Genomic DNA, 26,519 nt, shown 5'->3' with positions numbered 1-26,519 from the left:
CGGCAACAGGAGAGAGCAAGAAGTGCAAAGCAGCAAGCAAAGAAAAAGTAGAAAGATTAAAGCAAAAGTTTTGGGACCTGAGAGGTATTGAGGCTCTCCTTTTTTTTTTTTTTCAATTTTCTGTCCAGAAATGCCTATGGGAGTTTCTGACAAAGCATCCCATATCTCCCAAAAGCCACCCCACAAAAGGCAGCAGGCAGCTGCTCTCCGCCACCTACTTCATTTCACACCCAGCACCAGTTCTGCAGGGAAATTCACATTTTTGTCCTGGCTGTTAGCATGTCCACAGGTATCAATAATATTATAAATCTATGGGTTCTCTTCGCTTTTTAGAAAGCCAGGCTCCCAGTCTTGATTCCATCTGCCACAGCTGGTAGCATAACGTAACCCTATAGAGAGAATATACGCTAGGAGACACAATCTGCAAAGGACTCTGCTCCACTTACCGAGTTCACTTCTTTTTAAGATACAAGATTTCAAATTAAATATTTGAGCCAGTGCAAAAAATCCCAAATGTGTTCCTCTTAAATTCAAACGTGGAAGGAAAATATTTTGATTTTATTCTTCTGGAGGAAAAAACAGAAGTATTACACTTCCAGAGTGACACAATTACACTTCCCAGAGGGGTTTCCAGCTAAAAACAAAACCCATCAATGAACAATTTAATTTTCTTTAAATGGCATTTTCCCTCAGTAAATGAATAAACTTACTTCATTTTTTTACCTCAAACTTTCTATTGTTAAACTGTAAAGCACAGTAATGCTATCCATTCATCTTTTTGAGATGTTATGAAAATAAAGCCATGGGAAGCACTCGGTTGCTATAGTAATTTAACATCATAGGAAAAGGCCAATAAGGAAACAAAGGATTTTGGGTTAAAATCAAGCATGAATTGTATGGTAACCTTAAAAACCACATAAAAAGATGAGGGGAAAAAACATGCTGAGGCAAAAATTCTGCAAGAATAAATATACCATGTGTTGGCATAATTAAAGGCTCTATGGCTCACACATATACTTCCTTTCTGACATTTTCTGAGAGATTTTTAGGTGACTTGGCAACCAGAAGAATGTTTTTATTAGTTGATGGTTTGTGTGTCAAACTCTATTTGATTTGCTTTATATGAGTAATTTAGTCTCTTGTCTGGATACTTGAGGAAATTACGAAATTGCAAGTTCTTTTTCCATTAGACTAGGTACCTCATAAATATATCTAAACTATACTATATACCTATATTTAAAAACACTTAGGATAAAACCCTTGCATTTCTAACCTTCGTCAGCAATCTATTTCTTCTGCTCTGGAAGTCTTTCTTTTTATCACCATTTTATTCCACTCTATCTTCAATAAAAAAGAAATGCTTCCTAATCACAAGACGTGATGGAGCTTGCTCCATTTTGAAACAGCCGTATGCTTGGGTGCTTAAGAGCATTTGGCTTTGTGCTTTGCATCTAACAACGCACCTAGGTGAGCTGCTATTGGACAGGGACTTAATCCCTGTCATGTTTAATCACTACATTAAAAGATTTAAAGACTAATGTTAAAGACCATTCAGTTTGGGCACCATAGACCTACAGGATGCAGTTGGGAAAAACCACTCGGTTTATCCTGGCAAAATCTATTATAAATCTTTAAGAACAAAAGCCAGAAGAGCTGAGAAGGAAACTCCTTTTCTGTGACACCCCCTCCCTGTGACTCAGACATCCACCCAGAAGCCCTGGGACTTCCTGCAAGTTTCACATATGACGTGTTACTTGCACCATTTACTTAAATAGTTGCACTAAATGGTTAGCTCTGGTGTGCTTCTGTTCTGCATAACACCAATAAGAATGTTATTAGGTCAATACTGAAAAAAACATCCCTGCTCAGTGCATAACTGTGCAGTGAGGATGAGTCATCTGCTCCCCAGTGCAGAAAACATGAGGGAACCATTTTACATCCCCTCAAGAATTTGACCCCCAAATATAAAATCTCCTGCTTGGATCCCACAGTGTTGCAACGTGATTGCTAGCAGCAGTAGCTGGGGATGTTTCTGCCTGTCCAGTTGGCTAAGGAATTAGAAGTCCCTCTTGGAGGTGTGAACGTTTCTGCAATTCCCCAAGTGCTGTTACTCTGTGCAACTCAGATCTCAGGCAGCTGCACATCTAGGTTTACCCCCCTGGGCCACACGACTTCGATGTTGCATAAACTCCACTGGCTTCCAAATTCGGTTCTCTGGTCCAAATCCAGTACTGAGTATTTTTAGCCTAGTAATTCATCAGCTCAAGGACTCGGATGCTACACAAGAACTATGGGGCAAATGCAGTGCCTTCTGCACTGTGCCCCAAAGTCTGGGTCCCTCAAAGTCCAGATGAGGGGGCTGATGGAGGCCACCATAGATTCTTCCTTGAGTTTCTTACAGGTTTTCTTCCCGTGGAAAGCAGGGCAGGCAGTGTGGAGGGACTGATGCATGCTGGCTCACTCCCTAATGTGCTGTCAGGGTGCAGGTATCACAGTTCAGAGCCATCCTCATAGCTACCCAGATAGAGGCCTCATGTCTCAGAGGATATACCATTCAAACTCACTTTCTCTGTCAAAGACCAAGTCTAAACAACTTTAGAGGATGCTTTGAGGATAATTAGTTTTTTAACTAGACCATTTCTAAGAGTGTTATTTAGAAGGCCAGAGAGCTTGAAGGGTATTTTGGTCCTTTAGCCTGTACTTGCTTATATGTGGTACTTAACTTTGCTACTCCTTTTATATCTGTGTTAAGTGTACCTGGAGGTGTTCTATAGATGCATCAAGTAAAAAAACAAAGTAATAAAACTAATCATCATATTGATTTTAACCACATTCCTACAAAATAAATGGAAGCTGAAATTCCAGCAGCTGAGAGGGACACCTGAGATGACTTACATTGAGCAGGGGGAAAATACAATGTTACAAGATCATTACAAGGAACACTACTGAAGAGACAAGATCTTTTCAATTGTATTAATCAATTCATATATGAAAAGTCAGATTTCAGAACTCAAGTAACAAGATGGTTGAAAGGGAATTTGGATCTACAGAAAGATTTCCCTACATTACAATCTCTCTTCTTGCAAAGAACTGTACAAAGAACCGAACCTGCAAAACCCACCTCATATGACCTTCTCTGTAACAACAGAGGCTGTCCAAAGCCTCTCACTTTATCCTCCCAAGTGGATAAGAAATTAGTATAGTGATAGCAGTGCATACAGTACCTTTATGACTACTTTATCTAAAGATAAAATTTAGTTTTTCACAGACAGCCCTATAGCAATCATCACTCTTTGCAGCTACCAGAACCTGGCACAAACTTCTAGGGAGCAACTCTGTTAAAATAATCAGCTTCTGCCAGCACCCATGGAGCACAGATATCGCTCTCTGATGCTTTCCCTGCAGCCCTTTTATCTGTGCTGCCTTGACTGAAAACATTTTCACAGCCACAAAGCTAACAATATCACACATCTTTTCAAACACAAGTCTTCCTCAAATGGTAAAAGAAAGAAATTGTAACACAGAAGACTACACAGTGATAACATAACCATTGACGGAGAATCTACATCATATAAGGGTCTCATCAGTCATGTCATTCCTCATGAATACTCATTTAGATTTACAATGCATCTATATAAGTAATTAGCAATTTTTTCCAGTTATCCCCATTTTACTTTAGCAGTATGTGTATTAATTCAAATCCTGTAATTTTTTTTCAAAAATAAGCCACTGTTGTTTTCCTACCAATTCATCATCAGGATAATAAACATTGTCTATGTGTAGGTGTATGATAGTCCAATACAGGTATGTTTTAACACTCCAAAACAACCTTTTCAAATTTTAGCCTTTATCATATGTTTGATTTTTTTTTCCTGCATCAGTATGCACATACACATAAATACAAACAGAAAAGCTAGGGAAAACAAAATCAATCACTGCTGGCAACAGACACTTAAAAATCAGACAAATCATGATCTCTATACGCAAGAGAATTATTTGCTCGAGTAGGTCAGGAAAGACTTCATCTAGGGTGTTGTTTAATGTAAATGTATTGTGAAAGATCTTGTAGTTCAAATATTCCATCATTCACATGACTTCCATGTAGTCAGCAGCATAAACACCATGGAAAGTGAGCTTCTCTTGTGCTAGGTATATATTTATTTATTTATAATATAAATGAGTGGAAACTGAAATATGAGTACAGAGGAATCATCAATGGATGTCAGTCTGTGGTGTGGTCTCTTCGCTTCTCACTCACCATAAATACGTGTCTGCACAAGGAAGGTAAAGGTCACAAGCCCTCTGTGTCTGAGATGACATCTCAAGATGTCCTCTGCGAGACAGCATGAGAGGTGTTTTCTTCTTGTAAGGTGTCATGGTTTAACCTCAGCCAGCAGCCAAGCCCCACACAGCCACTAGCTCGCTCCCCCACCAGCAGAATCAGGGAGAGAATGGGAAACTCATAGGTTGAGATAAAGTCATTTTAATAGGGAAAGCAAAAGCTGTACATGCAAGCAAAACAAAATAAAGAATTAACTCACTGCTTCCCATAGACAAGCAGGTGTTCAGCCAACTCCAGGAGAGCAGGGTCCCATCAAACATAACAGTGACTTGGGAAGACAAACGCCATCACTCCTCTTTCTTCCCCCCACTTTATGTACTGAGAATGATGTTGTATGGTTTGGAATATCCCTTTGGTCAGTTAGGGTCAGCTGTCCTGGCTGTGTCTCCTCCCAACTTGCCATGCAACTCCAACTTCCTTGCCAGCGTGGCAATACGGAAAGCAGAAGAGGTCTTGGCACTGTGTGAAAACTGCTCAGCAATAATAAACACCTCTATATCTTCATCACTGTGTTAGCACAAATCCAAAACACAGCCCCACACTAGCCACCATGGAGAAAATTAGCTCTACTCCAGCCAAAAGCGGAACATAAGGAAAGTTCAACGTGAAGTATAGAGCTGTTGATCCTTATGTATTCCTTACCCATATTTGCATATTGTTACAGTAGGACTAAGGATCAAAACTTCACTTAGTGTTAAGCTTCAGAGTTCATATCTAACCCTGAGTTTTTTGACACTAACTTTGATATTATTTTCAACTACTTTCACTTCACAAATTTGGCATCATATTCTTAAGACAAAAAAAATTATTTAAGCATGCTAGTTAGTGTTTTAGTAAGCTATGCCTTAATTAGCAATTAAGTATATGACACTGTATGAAGATACTATTTCCAGCATTACAAGGATTATAGTATTAGAAATAACTCTACAACTCTAATTCCAGTTCATAAATTATTGTAAGCACTTACTATGCTATATAACTTAGCTGAGGTTTCTAGATGCTTATAACTAGGTTTTGAGAAACCTGGAGCCTTGGCAGAGAAATCAAACCACACTATTTACTCCCAGGGCAAAGATTTTCTTGTGTAAATCTTGCTTTCAGGATCAGTAGGAGTGTTTTTATGGAGAAGGGAAAGAAAGAAAACAGGGGGGTGTTACTTGCTACATTTAGGAGGTCATTTATTTAGTTGAAGCGTGGAGAGCATAACAGTGTCTGTAAGCATGGAGTTAACAAAAATTATAAGATGGAAACTGAAGGGTATTCCTTCTGGGGTGTAACATGCCAGTCTTAGTAAAATCAGTGCAGGTACTTTAATAAAAGATAAATTTCCCATCCTACACAATGCATCTCACCATATTTCCACCCATTCTGAGGGACAGATTCTTCAGTTATTTCCAGCTGTTCACTTCAAGCTCGAGAAGGTAATTTGTGCCTTGAAGGAAAATTTTCCATTCTAACACAGAAGTTCATGATTGAATCTCAAAAATGCAATTCTTATAACTTTGGCTCCAACAGCACACCAATTTAAAATTAACTGTACCTTTTCAACTCCTTTATGGTCATTACAGATAAGATGTCTTAAATAACAAACAAGCATCCAGTCTTGTTCATACAGTAAGAATAAGAAACTGAACCCCAGCAGATGACACCATGATATCTGCTGTTATAGAATCCACACTGAATAACGGTCTTGTCTTGTGATTACTTATTCAACTTTACAACACTTTTAAGTCTGCAGTGACATCAATTCTGATCAATTTTCACAAGCATGAGACTGTATTCATTTTCAAAATCCTCTCTAGAATGGTGAGGATACAAGGTGAGGTACTTCTTAAATCAGATGTCACTTGTGGAAAAGCATAAAAGCACTCACTCACGGATTCCCTCTGTAAAAGCAGTGTTTGTTCAACCTTTCAGGGTTATAGAATAATCCCTGGGCACAGAATCACATCTGCTCTGTGATTGTTTTTTATATTTTTTCCCGCAATTGCAAGGCTTTAGGGGAACTTTTAGGCTTACAAAGGAAACATTTATTGTATATGTTTGAATCTGATTCTCATGTGCATAAAGAGCTCTATATTTCTTCTTCAGTGTCTCTAAATAATGTGAAGTAGCTGGGTTTTATTTTCAGGTACCTACAATAAATAAGTACTGTAGGTTACTAAAGGAACTAGTTCAAAGAAGCTTATCAGATCTTTAGCAACACAATCATTCACTCACAGGCTTGGCCTTTAGTAAAGTAAAAACAGCATTTCAGAGTTCGCACAGATTAAACCACAGGCTAGAAAATCAGCACCAAAAGCAATACTCCATTTCATATGTCAGCAGACTTTCTAAGAGACCAGAGAATGAAGATCCTGTTTTAAAAGATACTTATTTTTAGTTCAAATGAGTCCTGATTCTAGACAGCTCCAGTCATATTTGAAAGAGAAAAGCAATGGGAACAAGGATCTCTGAAGCACCTTGGTAAAACTCCAAGGTCTATTTCCATCCCAAGGGCCAAACATTTCAGTGCTTATTGAGGAAAAATTCCCACCTATTTCAAGTGGATTTTCCTCTGCCACATAGGATTTCACTTGCTCAGTGAAAATAGCTCTATTTCTTCAGAAAGTATTATGTTCTAATATTATAACATGTAAAATTACGAAAGGAAAACTGAAAGCAAAAGCACTAATGCAAAGAAGATCCCTTACCATAGATCTATGTTTCAGCAGTGGTAGATTGACAGGAATCAGATAGATGCTCAGTGCTTTTTCAGACCAAGCACTTACTGATTGCAATTTCTGGGTACATAACAGCCTGGTGATCTCTTCTGCAATATGGGTATTATCAGTCCAAAGTACATTTCAGTTCTGGGGTCAAGAGGTGTGACATGGCCACATGCCAATGTCACATGGGGCTGAGACAGGGCTGAGACAGTAGTTTCCATAGAAAGGCAATTCAGGCACATAGGTCAGATTCCAACATGCTCTAGCAGGACTCCAAGCACAAAACTTTATCTGTATAGTGTCTCTCAATCCTACCCTTCTGTGATGAGCTCAGCACTGTTGATAGCGCTTGTCTCAGGAGGCAAACAATCTATAGTATTTTTAACCTCTGGGTTCAAACACAATTCTCCCCCACTTTGACGATAAATTAACATTTTCATCTCCTTGTCCCCAGCTACATTCTTCTTCAAGGATCAATGCCTCCCACATCCTTGTCCTTCTTCCCCCTCTGATGTTCTTTGAAAATAAGGCGGGGACCGAGACGCAAACACAGGAATTAAATTTTCCCCTAATACTGAAACCAGGCAATTCACTATGAGAAAGCATGTGAGGCAGTTCCAACCCTTCATCTTCTCCCCAGTCTCCTCTTGTTTTCCTGAAAGGGGCAGCCAGCCAAGAATATAGTGTTTATACACTGATGAAGAAATGTTGTGAGTTGTATATTCTACCTTTTGAGTAAGGTCATACTGCAGGGTAGGTCTTAATAGCTACAGGAGGTTGAACTTGGTGTAACTGTCTCTGCAGCAGCAACATGTACAGTAAAATGAGTGCTGCTGCTGAGGACAGGAGCGGAGATGGGCTTCTCTTCTAATACCTTGCACCCAAGACAAGGGACCTTGGAGCTGTGGCTGATGCTTTTTCTTCTCAAGCTAAATAAGGTCTCATTTTCATGCAGGCACCCCTCAGGAGTGCCCTCCTTTTCAAATTGAAACCTCTCCAGACAACAGTATTAGTAAAGCAGATGTATAAAATGCTGGGTCTGGAAAGCTGTATATTGATGCTAATTATCTGAGCCTTCAACTTTTCAATTATGTCATGATGAACTATTAAAAATCATTTATTGACTGGGAAAAATATGGAGAGCTGGTTGAACCTGATTTCACCAAGGTGCCACTGCAGTGCTAATAACCAAACCATACTTTGCATTCAAGGAATGAGCTGTTTAAATAGGAAAGTAATTATGAAATTAAAATGCCAAAGAAGAAAAAAAAGTCGTAAATTGAATTTGTCACTGTGTAGGATAACCCAAGGATAAAGTAAGTTTCTGGCATGACATAAGTTTCTCTTGGAAATACAGAGTGTTTCATCTCAAAAGCAATTTTATAACTGGGCACTGTGCTGTCCCTTTTTTAGAAAAACATGTGCTGTGTTTGCACTGGGATTGCTTGTCAGATTTTTTTTTTTTTTTGGCTGTAGCAGGTTTATAAATGCAGATGCCTGCACCCTTCCAAGCATTATTAAGCATGTCACATTAATTGCACAAAGCCGTTTTGCTCTGCTCAGCAAGTCAGACTTCTATATATATCTAGGAAAAATAACGTAGGCATGTGGTCAGAAAAAACAGCTGTCAGTGAGGCTCCTCTTCTACAACCAAAACAACGGCTAGCCCAAACCTGCACAGCTATGTAATGTAAGGCAGTTTTAGGAGTGCTGCGTGCTGCAGAATATACCAAGATGTCCCCATGAAATCTCTGAGTAAACAAAAGCATCATTCCTAAATATCTTTCACAGATACAGCAACTGTTTGAGACTTCTTTCTGAAACCAGACACGTCAGAAACCAGGGTCAGGTTTTGAATGTAGAAAAGTGCATTGATACAGGACAGCAGAGAGCAGGAAGGTGGAAAAAAATGGTTTGAAAACGCCTGCAGTGCTGGCAACCTAAAGGCACAGAACTGGAAAGAATGCACAATGGCCAAAAAAAGAGAGTATTCCCAGTTTATCTGCACAGGTGAGCAAAGCAAACATCATGAAGACCTGCAGCAGACCACAAACTCCCCACCCCACAGGAAAGAACAAAATTATCTATATTCTGCTCCTTCAAGAAGACTGGAGGAGGTAAATGCAAGGCTAGCAGAAAGATGGTACACGAGACTTGGAGGCGAAGGGATGCATGTGAGCTGCTTCTCTTTTCACCCTATTTCCTTCCAGAGGCCACTGGGCTGGGCAAAGCACTCAGGGAAACAAGACTTTACCCGACAATCCTCTTTCAGCAAAATGCATCGTGAAACCTCCTTCAGCTTGCAGGGAGGAACTGAAACAACCTCACTCAGTTGAGATAAGTCTTCAGGCCAGAAATGAGAGCCACTTCAAGACAACATGAACCTCCACATCACAGCTTAACCAAGAAACCAATTCCTCTCTTTATCTGGAGAAAAGGGAGAACAAGTATGCTTCTCAGGACTCAGAAGCACAGCCCTTCAGAAATGCCTACAGAAGAGGAACAACTAACTCAGAACTTCAGTATTTCATTCTATTGCTGATGAACTTTTTGCCTCCCTTATCTTTTTATCTGCAAAAGGATGCATAAAGGCTTCAGCTACCAGCAAGCTGAAGCATTTGGTTTGGCTCAAAAAGGCTCAGAACACTTCAGTGTACCTTTATCATTTAAGGGGTTACACTTACAGAGCTTCACTATGTAACTTTCACTCACATAATTATTTAAAAGCAATATCAAAAACATAGTATTATCAGGTCATTTGTATTGGGGTTTTCAAATTAAATGAGAACAGGACACACACAGTGCTTTGTGTGTGTTTACAAAGACTTCTCCAGAGGAAATTATTTGCTACAAATCTCTGAAGTGAAACATCAACATTACCGAAATGAATATGCAGCAGACTTGGTTAACAATGGCATTTCTCCAGCATCACAAGCAAGTGGTGAATGAGTTTGGGGTTCTATTTTTAATGTCCTTTTCCTCCTGCTGGAAAACACTGACTATTCCATACAACTTGTGTATCAGGAAGTTACATTTGTTCCCTTCAGCAGTTAAAAAAACCTTGCTTGCTTCCAAGTGTTAAAATGCTGAGACTAGATTTTCTGCGGGACTTCTACTTAGTGACCAGATTATTAGCTTTAATTGTTGATTTTTACTTTTTTAACAAACGTTGCTTCAGTCATGTAATTGGAGCATCTCACCACAGTCTGCTCTGTTGAGGGGATCACTGCAAAATACAGTCAAACAGTTTGTTCCCCTCAGCTGCAGTCCATACTCAGGCCCTGAATCTGCAGGGATTAGCAAGGAAGTAGGGAGAGAGTGGTGGTTTTTCCATTGGGAATTCCAATCAGATTTTTCCAAATTCAGAACCTGTTCCACTGGGCAGATTCAGTTGCTTTCCAGTAGCTGACTATACCAGTGTAAAGTAGGTGAAAGCAATCATGGCAGCAAAAGCGTTTCTGTACCCTAATATCTAAGCACTTCAGAATAGGCAACATACTTAAATGAGGCAGGAAAGTACAATTATCCCCGTTGTAAGAGAAGCAACTTGGGCCCATCAATGGCCAGAGTTAAGCCGTGGCTAGTCAAGCTTTCTTAAAGTAAAATAAAGTACCAAGCACATGCTATAGAACCTAAAAGTGATTTAGTATTTCCCCCCAAAATAGGAACTTATCCCTAGCAGAATCAAAGTGAAATCCATCTTGCAGTTTGGTAATCCATAAAACACTGCTATGTTGCAATTTGTTCTGGGTATATTCCTTAATGGGAATATTGCATGTCCCCTGAAAATGTGATTTGTCCCATAGATTCTTAAAACAGAAGGAAGGCTGAGTCTTTTCATACCTGCGTCATATTCAGAGAAGTTTCCTTCCCATACCTCTGCATCCAGTCAGTGCGATAAATAAACCCTAGCATACATATCACCTTAATCCATCCTGCATATCTTCTCCATCTGCTGTCATCTGCCTCTTCCTCACAATTGCATTGGTTTGTTCAGAGGAAAAGCTGAGAAACATCTAAACAATATTACCTCAGTGCCGTGACGGGTAGTGAACTGTTCATTACTAAGCAGGGACAAGATCTCAGGATTGCAATCCATGGAAAAAAAATACACTTCATGTTCTGTGAGGGCCAAAAAACCCAAGTCCAGTCAAGTGTCAGCTATTTGGAAAGACAGGGGTAAAAAAGACCATCATCATATAAATCCACGGTGTCCCTACCCTGGATAGGATTTTGAGCAGTCCGCGTTCCTTCTGCTATAAGAAAACAAGATGAATTAATGTCTTGATAAAAGTTATGGAGACAGCTTCCAGCAACGATTGACTGGGACATATTCCAGGAAGTGCTTTAGGAGAACCATTTGAGCATGCAGGGATAAGATTGTGAAGGCTAAAGCTAGACCAGAGTTAAAACAATTGAGGGATGTGAAGGACAGTAAGAGGATTTATAGGTACATCAGAAGCAAAAGGAGGACTAAGGAAATTGTGGCATTGCTGCTACATGAGGCAGAGCATTAGTGGCACAGGACATAGAAAAGAATGCCTACTGGCATGGTGTGGTCTTGGAGCTCCCAGATTCCTATGAGTAGTAGCAAAGCCTGAGGGAGAAAGATGATGTTTTCAGAAGAGGAGGAAGCTATGGATACTTGGATAAACTGCACATATGTAAACTCACAGCATCAGCTGGAAAGCAACAAAGAACACTGAGAGCTGGCCAATGTCATTGTGAGGACACCTTCTGCCATCTCTGAATGATCATGGCATTTGTGAGAGATCCCTAAGGGACAGAGGCCCCTGGGGTATGGAGATCATGGAAGGTATGGTTGAGCAGCTTCACCTGAAACTCTGGAAGATTATTTCCAGACTCAATAATAGCAAGAATGTGACTGGAAACAGCCAGCATGGATATACCAAAAGCAAATAATGACTGACCAGCAATGAGAAGACTGGCTGTGTAAGTAAAAGGGGACCAGGTGATGTTGTTTACTTGGGTTTATACTGTGACATGCTTCCCATAGCATCCACAGAGTCAAGCAGGAGATAAGGACTGGACATGTGGGATCTGCAACAGAGAAAGGGAAAAGCAGTAAGACAGTGCATATTCCAGATCCAGTTTTCTCAATATTATTATTTCTGAGGTAACAGGAAAGCTCATGGCACAATAAACTGTGGCCTGAATCTGAAATTTTAATACATGAAAGTTGGCAGTTTTTGCTACTGTGTGGGAGTGAGCCTCCAGATGCAGAAGGGCTGTGCTCATTCCAGTGATTATTTTTAGATGATTACCAATGTCCATCTGAGCACAACAATGTAGCCTGCTTTCAGATCACACTGAAGGACAAGAATACTTCATTCAGTCCTAATATTTCAATTATACATCTGTCCACCATGTTCCCTCTGAGTATTAGGACTCTGCACTGATGCATAATGATGTTAAGTCCACTGGTCTTACCAGCTATTAGCCTGCAACATACATATTAGGACTTCCATAATTGTGCTAAAAACTGTTATACATTCATGTGTTCTTAAACTCATTTCCTGACCCAGACCTTGGCTTCAGTATCATGTTTTTGAGAATTTATGTTTATGGTTTTAACAGCTTATTCTAACATTTGAGAACTTCTCATATTTCTAGTTTACACTTTTAAAAACAAAACAAAAAAATATACTTTCTGCCACAATAAAACCACCTCTGTTTAATTCCCCTTATTAGGGGATAATGTAAAAAACATACAGATCGGTTTTCCTTTTTTTCTTTCTACTTGCTCCTTCTCCCCTTCAATGCTTGCAGATCCACATATTTAAAGCTTAAAAATTCAATATCCAAAAAAAGTCATATTTCGCATGCGTTTGTCAATTTTGAAATTATTTGATCAACCTGCTTTCAGCACTGACCTGCCAAAATGCAACTTTTACTTACGTTTTTAAAATCCCACAAAAAGAGTACTTGCAACACATAGACCTAGTTGTAGGTAGGGGAGGGAAAGGAATTACCCAGGAGGCAATGGAAAAACTATTCATAAGAGCAGAGGAGCGAGCCAGGCCTCAGGCAGGGCTGATCAGAGGATCAGAGGGTTTCTTGCCCAACCTACAGGCTGCATCCCTGAGCCTCACTCCCGACCCTTCCCAGCCCGTTGGTCAGCTCTGCCCTTTGTGCACCCCAGGGTGTTGGGTTTGAGTATCGCCAGGCTCGGTGACCTAAATTTACACTATGGTGGCCCTCTGCCCACTGCTGCAGGCTGGGACAGCAGGCCTGCTCCCACGTTAAGGAAACTTCCCCGTTTTTGGTCTCTCCATCCTCTCCTTGCTTGCATGCCAAGGGGTTGGACAGGGCAGGATTGGCCAGGCCTGGCACTGCCTGTCCTCTTGTGCTTAGACCAGCATATGGCTTCAGCATGGGCTCCCCTCCAGAGGTCACTGACCGTTCCCCTTCCAGCATTCCCTCCTGACGGCCAGCCCTGGCTGCCTGCCCAGATTAAACCCGATAAACCCTGGGCGGGCTGCCATGGGGCCCACCAGTCGGGCTAGAGTCTGTGGTGGGGCTCAGTGGGGACCTGCCAAAGGCATGGAGTTGGTGGCGGCCACTCTCCTTGTACGCAGCAGTGATGGCCCCTTGCTGTGCTGGCAATCCCTGGGCTGTGCCCTGGCCTCCATGGCTGCAAGCGCAGTTGGATGTGTGTGTATGTGTGTGTGTACATGTGTGTGTGTGTGTGTACGTGTGTGTGTGTGTACATGTGTGTGTGTGTGTGTGTGCATACAAGGGTCTGTACATATGTGTGTGCATCCATGTGCACCCACATGCCTGTCGTGTTTCAGCATGCATGCACGTATATGTGCATGTGTGTGACGTGTGCATGCGCATTCACATACGCAAGAGCACCTGTGTGTGCTCATGGGCATGTGCAACCCTGCATACATGCCTCCTACATATGTGTCTTTATGTGCGTGTCCCAGGGTACGTGTGCCTGCATGTGGGTGTGTATGTACGTATGTGTACCTGTCAACCCACACATGTGTAATGCATGTGTCTATGTGTGACATGTGTGTTCGTATACGTAAATGTCTGTATGTGCATGGTTATGTACATGTATATGTGCGTCTATGTCTGTATATGTATGTGCGTAAATATGTGTCTATGTATGACTGTGTGCAGGCACGCATGTGTATATTTGGGTGTATGTGTGTGTGTATGTATATGTGTGTATGTGTGCATATATATGTGTATGTCTGTATATGTGTGTCTGTAAATGTGTCTGCATATGTGCGTATGGGTGTGTGGGTGTGTACGTATATGTTTGCATGTGTGTGCATGTGTGTGGATATGCCTGTGTACGTGTATGTGTACGTGTGTGTCTATATATGTGCCTGTATACATGTGTATGTGCCTGTATATGTGTGCGCGCCTGCAGTGCACGTGTACGTGTGCGCGTGTACGTGTGCGCGTGTACGTGTGCGCGTGTACGTGTGCGCGCTGCCGACCAGCCGCGCACCCCCAGAGCCTCTCCGCGCCCTCGTCCCGCCCGCGAGGTTCGCACCTACCCCCCCCCCGGTGTTGCCGACTGCGCACGCAGGCGTCCCGCGGCCCCGCCCCGCCCCGCCTCGCTCGCCTCGCGCGCCAGGCTGACAGCCGCTCACTGACGCGGGAGGAGCCCCGGCCCACCCCACACCTCCCCTTGCCCTCTTCCAACATTGGCGGCCTTCGCCTCGAATGCGTGAGTGCGCAGGCGCCGCCCCGCCCTCGCCCTTTTCCGCGGGCGCCCCGCAAGCGCACAGGCCGGAAGGCGCCGTCTGGCGCTCTCTATGGTTCCCCGCGTGGGGTTGTAGCGCGCCGCCGCCTCGCCTCGCCTCGCCCCCGCCCGCGCTGCACAAGCCGGCGACACAGCCGGTCCTCCCTGCCTCCCTCCCGCCACCCCGCCCTCCCCCCCGCGCCCCGAGCCCTGCGCCGCGCCGACATCCGCAAACTGTTACTTGTCCCAAGATGGTAGGCCGCGGGGCTCGCGCTGAGCGCGGCTCGGCCCGGCACAGCAGCAGAGCAGCAGGGAGAACAGGAGGAGGAGACGCGCCCGCCCGGCCCGGCCGCCTCTCCTCTCCCGCCCCGGCCATGTGCCGCGGCTCGGCGGCACCGGCAGCAGCGGCGGCCGCCTCCTCCTCGCCCGGGCCCGGCCCGAGCGCGGCGCGGCCCCGCATGAGCCGGGCGGCGGCGGCGGCGGGAGCGCCCCGGAGCAGCGCCGCGGCGCCCAGGTCCGTGTGGGTACCAGCGCAGGGTGGAGCGGGGATGGCGCCTGGTTTTCACGCCAGCCTGGAGGGGAGGGAGAAAAATAATAAAACGTATAAGATCGCGGGAGAGCGGCCTTGCCCGCTCTCCGCCGCCGGGGTGGGGAGGGCGGACGGGAGGCAGCGACCCCGGGGTCCTCTCCCGCTCCCCGGGAGGCACACGGGTGTGGAGCCGCCCCGGCGCTCCCCAGGAGCGGGAAGGCCGGCCGGGCGGGTGGCTCCGGGCTTCCCCCGCCCCCCCGGGAAACCGGGTTCGCCGGGCGACCTTGGATGAACCCGCCTGCCCCTGCCCTCCGCTGCCCGGGCCGGGGCTGCTCCCGCGGGATGCCCCTGAGCCAGTAGCCGGCTCGTTTACCGTCGGCGCGGCCGCTGCGGTAACGGGAAGTGCTGCGAGGGTCTCTGACCGGTGTGCAGGGCCTGCTTCACAAAGTGGCTCCGCTCACTTGCTCGTGTTACCTCTTGCGCAGCCTGAGGAGTTGGATCTGCTCACCTGTGCGCAGGCAGCCTTGATGATGCATGTGATCGGTCGCTCCTGATTGCGGGTCTTTCTGGGTTTCAGTTTTTAAGCAGTATTTCTCTTAAAGGATGTTATGGTTCACTGTTGATTTGTAAATCAGATGTCTAAGACGATGTGTTGTGGTCGTTCAGAAGTTATTACTGCTTAGGAAACAAAACATGTTCCACGACTCTCCTTTAAGTGGCAGGAACCTGTAATCTATAAACTTGCAGTTATTCCTTTTTTGTTTTCCCTCCAGTTAATGAAAATACTTGTTTGTATTTCCTTCTGTGTAATGTGTCTGATGTTCTAACTCTGAGACAAACCACGTGTCTTACACATCAGTTCAGGGATGCTCCCTCTGTCTGTATTGAAACTTACCTGCCTCAGTAGGAGTCTGCAGACCTGAAGCCCTGTGAGAACTTGGCTTCTCAGATTGGCTCTGTCGAGCATCTTGCACGTCTAGCAAAAAGTTGCTCAGTGGAAAATTGTACCCAATTTTCACTTTGATTTCCTAACAAAGTAAGACCTATGTGGTTGTATTGTCAGTTTATCTTTTGTTTTTTTGACTGGCTGACTGGTTTGAAAGGGAGAGGTCTAAAAGATAAGATTAAGTTCCTAATTCATGCAAATAGCATCCACTTGGAGAGAGATTCCCTGCTAAGGGAGAAGCTACACTCTTAGAGGTTGTACTGTGTTGTTAAACATCTATGACTGGTGGGGGAGAATAATGCAGGTGGTGAGAGGTACCTCTTGATAAGAATGAAAACTGCTGGGAAACGGGCTTTACACTTTTCACAAACTGCTTGGTTTGGATGGTGGCACTGAATACTCTGTGCCCTTTTATCATGGAAGCAGTTTAAGGTACTTTTGAGAAATTGGAAAACATGGTAAAACTCGTTTAATGAGTGTGTTGAATTGAAAATATTAAATGTGCATTGCTAAACTGCTGTGGATATGTGAAGAAAACTATCACTTATGTTTGTCTTTTAAAACAGATGTAGTTTGCAGTGCTTATGACTTGTCTTCCTTATAGTAATATTCTGTCAACTCAATACAGAAAAACATTCAAAGAAGACCTAGTCCACCGCTTAGGTTTACAAAGCTGAAAAATACCTTTAATTGAAATTATTTCTGTGCAATATTATAGATGCTTCATCTCTTTTACAAATACCTTCCATTCTGGTGTAAATGTTTGCTTTTTAATGTAACATCTTTCCTAATGGAATTAACAATTTAATTTTATCAGAGTTCTTTGCTATTTCTCTTCACTGGAGTGTCCCGAGTTTATCCTAGGAATTTAGAAACAAAACCACCAATTTGGCAATATCAGCGGTTGATTTGTTTGGTTTTGTTTTGGGATATGGTTCTGTGACCGTGTAGAAAAAGCCAGGCTTGAAAAAGCAGAGACTTTTTCACAGGAGTGTGCTTCAACGCCTGGATTTCTCAGTCCAAGTCCTCCTCAGAACTCTGAAGTTGTGTGTGTTTAATCCTTTTTTTTCAATACCAAACAAAACTTAGTCTTTTTTTTTAATTGCTGCTGTTGCTTAAAAACATGCAAACAATGATTCTTTTGTGAATGGATTTGAAATTAGCTGTATATGTTAAATACATATAGGGATGTTCTCAGCTTGTTAGAGCACCTTGAGGTTGTCCCTATTCTAATTGACTTGAGAAAATAAAACAGGTTCTTTTTCATATAATTTTACTTCTCTTTCAAAAATATGAAATGACATATGTACCACAGTATCAAATTATTATGTTTCATTATGATTATGTCCCTTGTTGACATTTTCTTCACTAGTTCTCTGAATTCACAGGTTCTATTTACTGAATAAATAATAGGGGTAGAAATATCTTTAAGTAATAAACATGCTTAATTGTGAACATATTTAAGTATATAACATTTTAATAAACAATAATTAGTGTAGTACATGATATGACACTTATGATGAAATTAATTTAGTGATTACCATTTGTAAATGTGCATCATCTTAATTTTGGCTGTACAGGAAAGAATTTTCTTCCACCCTCTGCTACTTTTAGTTTCAGTTTACTTAGTGACTGTCCAGAGAGAATTCATCTTTTTTAAGCACAGGAAATGTCTTTCTCCCTCCCCACACTGATATATTCATACACCTGAAGATAAAAGCCACTAATTTTTAAAAATAGAACATGCAATTGAGGGAAAAGGGGACAGAATTCATGAAGTATGTAGGCATATATCTCATTTCCAGCATCAGTCTTCATTTCTGGTACTGTGGGCTGGGTCTTCACTCTAATTAATGAACTGATATTGATTTTTAAACAAAGGAAGCGTGTTTTACAATTTTTCTGAATTATCCTGTATATTTAAGGTAGTTTTATAGTTCCATAGAGAAGCAGTGTTGAAAAGTTTCCTGTCATTAATCAAATTCTGATTTGTACATGGAAGGAGAGGGTTAATAAAGTTGTTACCAGGGTCTGTAACAAAAAAATCTAGAGTATGTTGTTTACTTAAAAAAAAAATTACTCCTTCCCCCCTCCCAGAAATGTGCTGTAAGCATTGCTAAATAGCTGGTTCCCAGAGACAGCAGCAATGAGCAAATCTCTTGTTTGAAGTTAATTTTGTCACCTTAGATACTTTGACCTCAGCGTTTACTGCATTAACTTCTGGTATTTGCAGGCAGTACCTGACAGCCTCATAAGGTTGTGTTGTCCATGAATAAAAGTTTGGGAAAAAGCTGGTTCGTATGAATACTAATGTGTCTGACATATCTGGTTGGTTAGCAGAAGGCCAGCAAATACAATCTAGAGGTAACATTTTGTAAGGAAGCCACACTTCAGTAGCTGCACCAGCTGGTGACACATTTCTTCAGAAAATAACCTCATAGGAGAAACATGAAAAAGAAAATGAAACAATGTTGAGATCCAGGTTTGGCAATATAACACGTGACTAAATAGCACTTTAAATTGCTATTTTTGAATAGTTCCACCTTGCTGTGGCTAGGAGTGACGGAACTTATGGACAAAATAACTTACTGGGTGAAAAATTACATTATAAATTAAATATTACCATGGTGTTCTGTCTCAGAAAATACTCTTATGAGTGAATCTCTTAAAGGAAGCATTAACTACTTCTTACTTACCTTAATAGGTTGAGCCTGCTTCCCTGTATTATGCAAACTGATGAATGGAGGAAGGGGGTGGAAGTCAGTCTTTACCAATACTCTTTCCATGCTCATCCTGCATGGCTCTTTGCCCATGTTTTACAGAGTGGTGAAGAATTAGGAGAAACTGCAGTTGTTCAGCTGAGTGGAACTAAATGGGTGGCTTCCCTCTGGACCCTCACTTCACTGTTTTAGGTAAGAGGGGTGATTTGCTTCTTTTGAAGCAACTTGCATTTTCTTAGAGCAGAAGTGTATGTGTTTTAACAGAAACTTCTGGTTAGCAAAGCAGAGGTTTGAACTTTTTTTTTCAGTCTGGTGGCTTTAAAGGGGTGTTCATAGCATGTAGCTGTCCCAGTACTTTCATTGAAAAGTGTTGCTGTTTGCATCCATTCAAATAACTTTAAAAACATGCTTCATATACTAACATGATTTCATTTTGAGGATCATGCTTGCCTTATGTAGTATGTCAAAAGTGGGACTGTCACCAGAGGTGTATCACAGCAGTGATGATTTAGGACAAACTTGAACTGATGTACCAGTTGACTGCTTAATATGGAGTGTACTACTTTTTTTTTCCATAGACTTGGAATAGTTTGGGTTGGAAGCGACCTTTAAATGTCATCTAGTCCAACCTCCCTGCAATAAGAAGGAACATTTTCAGCTAGGTCAGGTTGCTCACAGCCCCGTCCAGCTTGACCTTGAACGTTTCCAGGGATGGGGCATCTCCCACCTCTCTGGGCAACCTGTTCCAGTGTTTTACCACCCTGATTGTAAAAATTTCCTTTCTTATATCTAGTCCTCATCTACCATCTTTTAGTTAAAAATCATTACCTTGTCCTGTCATAGCAGGCCCTTTTAAAATGTTTGCCCTTATCTTTCCTATAAACTCCCCGTAAGTACTGAATGGCTGCAGTCAGGCTTCTCCAGATCCTTCTCTTCTCCAGGATGAACAACGCCAGCTCTCTCAACCTTTCCTCACAGGAGAGGTACTCCAGCCTTGTGATCATTTTTGTGGCCCTGCTCCGGACTTGCTCCAACAGATCCATGTCTTTCCTGTGCTGAGAACTCCAGAACTGGATGCAGTACTCCAGGTGGGGTCTCAGAAGAGTGAAGTAGAGGGGCAGACTCACCTTCTTCAACCTACTGGTTCTGCTGCTTCTGATGCAACCCAGGATACATTCTGGTCCACAAGCCATCAGTATCTCCAAGTCCTTCTCTGCACAACTGTCAATTCCCTCATCCCTCAGCCTGTATTGACACCAGAGGTTGTCCTGACCCAAGTTCAGGACCTTGCACTTGGACTTGTTGAATGAGATTCCCATTGGCCCACTTTTCAAGGTTGTCCAGTTTCCTCCTGGTGGCATTCCATTCCTCAGGCCTGTCAGCCACATCACACAGCTTGGTGTCATCTGCAGGTTTGCTGAGGGAGCACTAAAATCCCGCTGTCTGTCAGTGAAGATACTAAACAGTGCTGGTCCCAGTATGGACCCCTGAGGGATACCAGCTGCCATTGACATCCATCTGAACATTGAGCCACTGACCTTCTGCATGCAACCATCCAGTCAATTCCTCATCCGCCAAGAGTCCCACCATTAAATCCACATCTCTCCGATTTAGGGTGAAGGGTGTTGTGGGGGACCAAGTCAAAGGTCTTACACAAGTCCAGCTAGACAACATCAATAGCCCTTCCCTTGTCCACTGGTGCAGTCACTCTATCATAGAACAGCACTAGGTTGGTCAGGCAAGACTTGCCCTTGGTGAAGCTGTGGTGGCTGTCTCAAATCGCCTCCCTGTCCTCCATATGCCTTCATGTTCAGTCCTTTTGTGACAAAATGTCAAAGCTGTGACCTAAATAATTAAAGATTAAATTTATGTGTAAACTGTAGGATAGTTTGAAACCCAAAGGGAATTTGATCTTGATGGGTTGTGCATCATCCAGTAGGATCGCAAGCAGAAAATCATGGAACGTGTATTTGAGGTTTGTAGTTGCTGCATAACTATCTGGCAACAGTTAGTCCATACAGTTTGCTTTTCATTCTGGTGTCATGTGAAAACTGTGACAGAACTTCTGTCTTGACTGAGATAGAGTTCTAGAGGTGAAGCTAGTTCATCTCTACTTCACAGAGAAGACCACCATCTTTGTTTCCTTTGACAGACTCCTTTTAGGACTTGTTAATACTTTCTTGATAGTCATTACACCAAAGAAGTTGATGAAATGAGGAGATTAGGATGACAAACACTCCTCTCCCTTACCTTTAGGAGCTGTGCACAGAGGAGGCACAAGAGCGATCAATATTGTGTTGCCAAGCTTGCACAGTGCTGAGAGATGCCAGGCTTGTCCAGGCAGCCAGGCTCTGGCATTACTTGTGTGCTCCTGCTCTGGTATGCTCTGTGGGACCCAGGCTGGAGCAGCTGCCGTTCAGCAGACTTGGGGTGTTAGAGGGTGGTGGAGTGGCTCTTCTGAAGAAGTTTACCACTACCGTAGAATTTCTGTTTCTAGTACAATGTTTCATCTTTCTTATTTGTATAACCATATTCAGGTAATGCTTGCTTTTTTTTTTCATGTCCAAAGTCTTGGTGATGAATATTATGGTTTACTATGTGGATACACCCTACTTTATTTTTAGAAAGTCCAAGGTATACCAGTGTACACTGGCTGAGTAGCTAAATCCAGGCATGTTTCAGCTGTTGTAGGAAAATTTGCTCGTTGTAGATAATAGAAATACGTACTTAAGAGTCCACACAACCTGCAAATCCCATCAGAATTCCAGGACAAGGGAATTCCTGAGAGAGTATACCACTTCTGTGAAACACTGGTATTTTTTGGTTGTGAAGGTTGAGCCCTTTACATAGTAAGGTTGTGATAAATACTCCATTTGCAGGATTTCTATAACCTGAATATCTTATTGAAAGAAAGATGTTTGTGAATACTTGTTTTTTATTTGGCTAACGTGATTTTGGTTAAATTTTATTTTGGTTAACATTAAAATGTCAGTTGTGGAAGAAAATTATTATTAATTGAATTTAAATATTTGAAATTGTATTAGAAAATCTATAATACTGGGTAACATACCTACCATTTTCTTTAGGGTAATGCTCTCAGAATTTTTTCTTCTATTCCTGTTGTATGACAGTTATTGAAAAAAAAAAACTAGGCAAACAACCCAAATACACAAGTGGAAAATATCATTTAAGGACTAATAGAGGTGATTTTATGATATCTTTTATCAAACCAGATATGAGAGTTGCAAAGCATTTTTTGTAATTTATAATTAATTTCTTAAATATTTTGCAATTCTGTTTAGTACCGTGTGGTTAATTCAGTAGTTTACAAGTCTGTGTTATTATAATCCAGTGTGCCTTGAAGTTTCTTTTTCTTATTGAAAATGTATGACATAGTTGTAAACAAGCAGCTCTCTTGGCTCTGGTCATGTGACAGATCAAGATTTTTTTTTTTTAATGTTGAGTGGACACAATAGTGTTGGCCAAGAATTTAGTCACACTGGCCATTTACATTTTTTTAGGCAGATGTGGCTTAGTGCTAATTAAGAAGTATTCTAAAGGTGAATGTGAAAGCGTGTCTGACTTCATGAAATCATTTGCATTCCTTTTGGACAAGCATTACAGATCATATTTCATTTTGTTGTTGGCCATGTAATCTTTGAGCAAATGTTTTTAGTAGACTGCTGAACTCTCTGTTCTGCCTTAGTGGTGGCTGGTGGGTTGAGACTGAAGAAGGAGAAGTGGAAGTCCAGGAATTTCAGTTTTGTGTTGCTGGAATTATTTGCTCTTCTGCTAACTGCATGTTATTATGCAAATCCCCTGTCTGCATCTCCTCCTTCGTGGTCTTGTTTGCTCTATCAGTGGTACTGTCCTACACTACTCCCTAGCTTCAGTTATGTTGGGAAACATTGTTTCCTCCTATTGCTGAGCAATATTCATAAGATCCCTGGTAGATGTATTTGTGATACTTCTTCATGCTGTACTTGGTGCTCTCCTCCTACTCTGTGCACGCTGAAAATTGGTGCTTTTGTACCTTAGAAGAGAATGAGAGAATTTTATACAGATGACATTGCTCTGTGTATGTACAGGAACAAATATATACATTGAAGTTTAAGGTGGAAGTCCTGCTATGCAAGGTGTGAAAATATTGGTCGCATTTCTTAGAATACTTTTAACTGAATGTCTAATGGAGTTACTGTAAGTAAAGAATTATTCTTCAGTAGAATATAAAGGGTTCTGGATTTCTGTTGTTGATATGGAGTGGAAGTGCTACCTCCAAACAGGAAAATCATTAGTTACTCTTTCATATTGTTCAAATAAATTTTTCTTTTTTTCTTCTGACTGACAGTAAAGTTTTCTTGATACAGTTGTGTATCATTAATCCTAACTCTACAGAAAGCTACCGTAATTATTAGAATTTTCTGTCAAAATAGCAGCCTTGTTTCATGAAACAGGTAGGGTGCCCTGTATAACTTTTTTTTATTACAAAAAATTGTGTATAAACTGTTAGTGTTTAGAGCCTTACTGGCAAGACTCTCTTGGTCCAGGATCACCCCATTTCACTTTTCTCATAAAGGAATGGGCCCTTGGCACTAAATGAGGTTTGACGTATTTAAAGATAAACCTGAATCTACGCTTAAAGTAACCAGATCGGGATTTCCTTCATGAGAACTCTGATCTGTGTTGGAGATCAGACTAAAATAAGCTCTGTTGTATTTTTTTGTTCTTAATAGAGTTTTTAAACCAAGAAATTATGTATCAAATCTTCACGGTACTGAAAATGTATTACTCTGTGCCAAATGACTAACTTTTTGGAAAGTAATTGCTAGATTTCATAGAATCAGGGAGTGATTAGGGTTGGAAGGGACGTTAAAGATCACCTAGTTCCAACCCCCCTGCCATGGGCAGGGGTACCTTCCACTAGACCAGGTTACTGAGAGCCCCATTCAACCTGGTCTTGGAAGACCTCCAGGGATGGGAAGTCCTGTAGTATCACTACAGGGGAAAGAATAGGGAACACTGTTTGTATGAACTTTCTGCTTTTGTAGCTTCGTTAACATAGTAAGTATTTTCTATTGTGTTTTTTTTATAGGAAGTATGATTTAGTTTGGTAAGTTATATGGTTTAGTTTTAGGTATCCTGTGAGGAGCAAGGAGTTGGGTGCAATGATCCTTGTTAGGTTCCTTCCAAGTTGACATATTGTACAGTTCTGTGTTTCCTTTCTTTGCAGACTTGTGACTAATTGAATAGCCATTCTTGAATGTATTGTCTTAAAGTCGTATTGAGCTTCAGATCAATATGGAGCACGGTGCAAAAACTGAACTGTAATGTTTTGCATTATAGGTACAAGAACTGTAGAAGTCCATTTTGGAATTTGAAAGAGCAAGATTGTTCAGCTCTTGAAAGATATGGTATGTTTATGTTTTCACTTATATTATTTGTATTCTAGTAATTATAAAAGCAAATAGTTACACTTTTGTTTCCTGATTTTAAAAAGAAAAACAAAGTTGAAAATAAATTCAGGAAGAAACACACATTCATTTGCCTCTTATTTTTTGATGATGTTAACTATTACTTAGTTGTAATTCTCTAGAAAACTGAGTTATTTGATTTTTCTTGGAGAAAATAAATACTCGTGATATAACATTGATGAATTCCCTTTTGATTTAAGAAACTCAGCATCATGCTGCTACCATTCATTTATTTCTCCATGGATTAGATAAGAATTGGTGTTTTTCTGAAAGCTATGTGGGTTGATTTTATTTGCTGCTGAGCATATTTATAGTCAGGCTTGTACACCCTTTAGATATGACTCGAAAAGTAAGTTCAGAACTACTAAAAACTTATGCAATCATCAGTGTAAGTCAAATTTACAGATAGGAATGCTGTGAATTACAGAAATATAATCTTTTCTAGCAGTGTTAACATAAACCCATGGTACATGTATCTCTTTTTGTTTAGGCTCCTAAGTGTCCAACCAGTTTAAAAATATGTACGTATATTGCAGCAGGGTTGGAACTTGAACTTGTAGTTATTTTGATTTCCATTTCCTGACTTTATTCTGGTGTAGTTCTGTGGAGATACCTGGTATTCCTGTGTACCTGGAGATGCACCACTTTGCAGTGTCTTTTAAGTCCTATAGTTCTGCAACTTGGTATATAAAGAATTTTTTAAACTGTTTGCATCACTGCATTCAAAAAACCAATTATTGTTTAAGTTAATTTTTCTACCATATTAAATAAGTCTATTAATGCATATATAAGATTGTATGTAGTTACTTCAACAACAGCTTCTAAGCTATGTATATACTTCCTCTTTTAACCTCTTAAAATGTGGGGAAGAGCTCAGTAACTGCTGACAGGAGTTTTCTGTGCCATGGGTTTATGTCTGGATTTTTCTTTTGAAGGTAATTTACATAGGAATGTACTTAAAGTTTTGAAGTCTCAAGTTAGCAGAAAAGTTGTTGGATGTTTTTAAGTTGTTTTGTAGGAAGCTATAGATAGGTGATAATAATATGATTAATTCTAAGCTGGAACTTTAGCTGTAGTGTATACTAATTAAAAATTGTAAATCTGTCAAAAAACTACAATGTTACATTATCACAATCCAGATGTTCCTGAGAGAATTGTGTAGATTGGTCCTTTACTCTAGCAGGCATCTGGCAGGTAGTGTATATTCATTTTTGCACCCACAGCACCACTGGGACCACCCACCTGCTTCTTGCTCTCCAGTTCAATATCAGTTGTGTGTGTGATGGCTCTTCAAACCTAAGCCATTGTTTATTTATTGCCATTATTCCTGCTGGCTGCTTTTTTTCTGGATGTTTAACTGCTTGCCACTGTATGTACGTGTAGAGTCTTTGTAATGATATGTGCTTCATAAAGTGATGAAGAATTCCCCTCTAGTCCCCCACAAGTGGTGAGTAGTGAATACTGCTGGAACATCAGAAAAGCTGAATGTCATGCTATACAATTGCATGGTTGCTTGGTCTTAATATAAACTGTATTTAAACAAACATGCTGGTGACACTGAAGACTTGGTGAACAGAAAGGTGCTTTACATGGAAGGCAGCATGAAAACTGGGTGGCAAAAGAAATCAAAATAACAGACCATAAGCAAAAGGACAGACAGAATGAAAGTGTAAATATTAAAGCTGAAGCAAAGCTGTAAAACTTACCTGAAAGTAACTGAACTTGATAATTAACCAGTAAAAGAAGAGATACTAAAAGAAATTTAAATAGATGATTGGATTTCACCTACTGATGTAGGAGGGGCTTTCTATTCATAACTTTATATCATTTTGGAGGGAGCCTGGAGTAACAGGTATAACTGAAATAGAAACAAATGGTTCTGCTGCAAAAAAATTAGGAGTGTGTGTAGTGGAAGAAAAATCAGCTGTAGTCTAAGTGAAAAATGCAGAAGCTAAAGATAATTTTGAGTCTCTCCTTCTTTTACAAAGGTGAATAAAATATATCTATGATCTTACTGAAATAGCAAGCCAAAACTAAATGTTGAAGGCAAAATCTAGGGTCCAGAGTTGCAGGGTCA

The 26,519-nt window shown here is 41.2% G+C and overlaps 1 protein-coding gene across 2 annotated transcripts in view; it reads left to right on the top strand.

The window, feature by feature from the left end:
- Nucleotides 1-19,051: 19,051 nt before the first annotated feature.
- The window catches only part of UBE3A (ubiquitin protein ligase E3A), a 49,818-nt gene continuing 42,350 nt past the window's right edge, over nucleotides 19,052-26,519 (top strand). For both annotated transcript variants that reach the window (XM_008931951.2, XM_018084154.1), the window contains exons 1-2: nucleotides 19,052-19,163; nucleotides 24,315-24,382. The gene's annotated coding sequence lies outside the window, so the exon portion shown is untranslated. The remainder of the gene's footprint in view (nucleotides 19,164-24,314; nucleotides 24,383-26,519) is intronic.

Source organism: Manacus vitellinus, unplaced genomic scaffold, assembly GCF_001715985.3.
Source record: "Manacus vitellinus isolate BGI_N305 unplaced genomic scaffold, ASM171598v3 scaffold_7_pilon, whole genome shotgun sequence".
NCBI classification, from domain to species: Eukaryota; Metazoa; Chordata; class Aves; order Passeriformes; family Pipridae; genus Manacus; species Manacus vitellinus.
The sequence above is the reverse complement of the archived record's forward strand: the minus strand, read 5'-3'. Positions and strand labels throughout refer to the sequence as shown.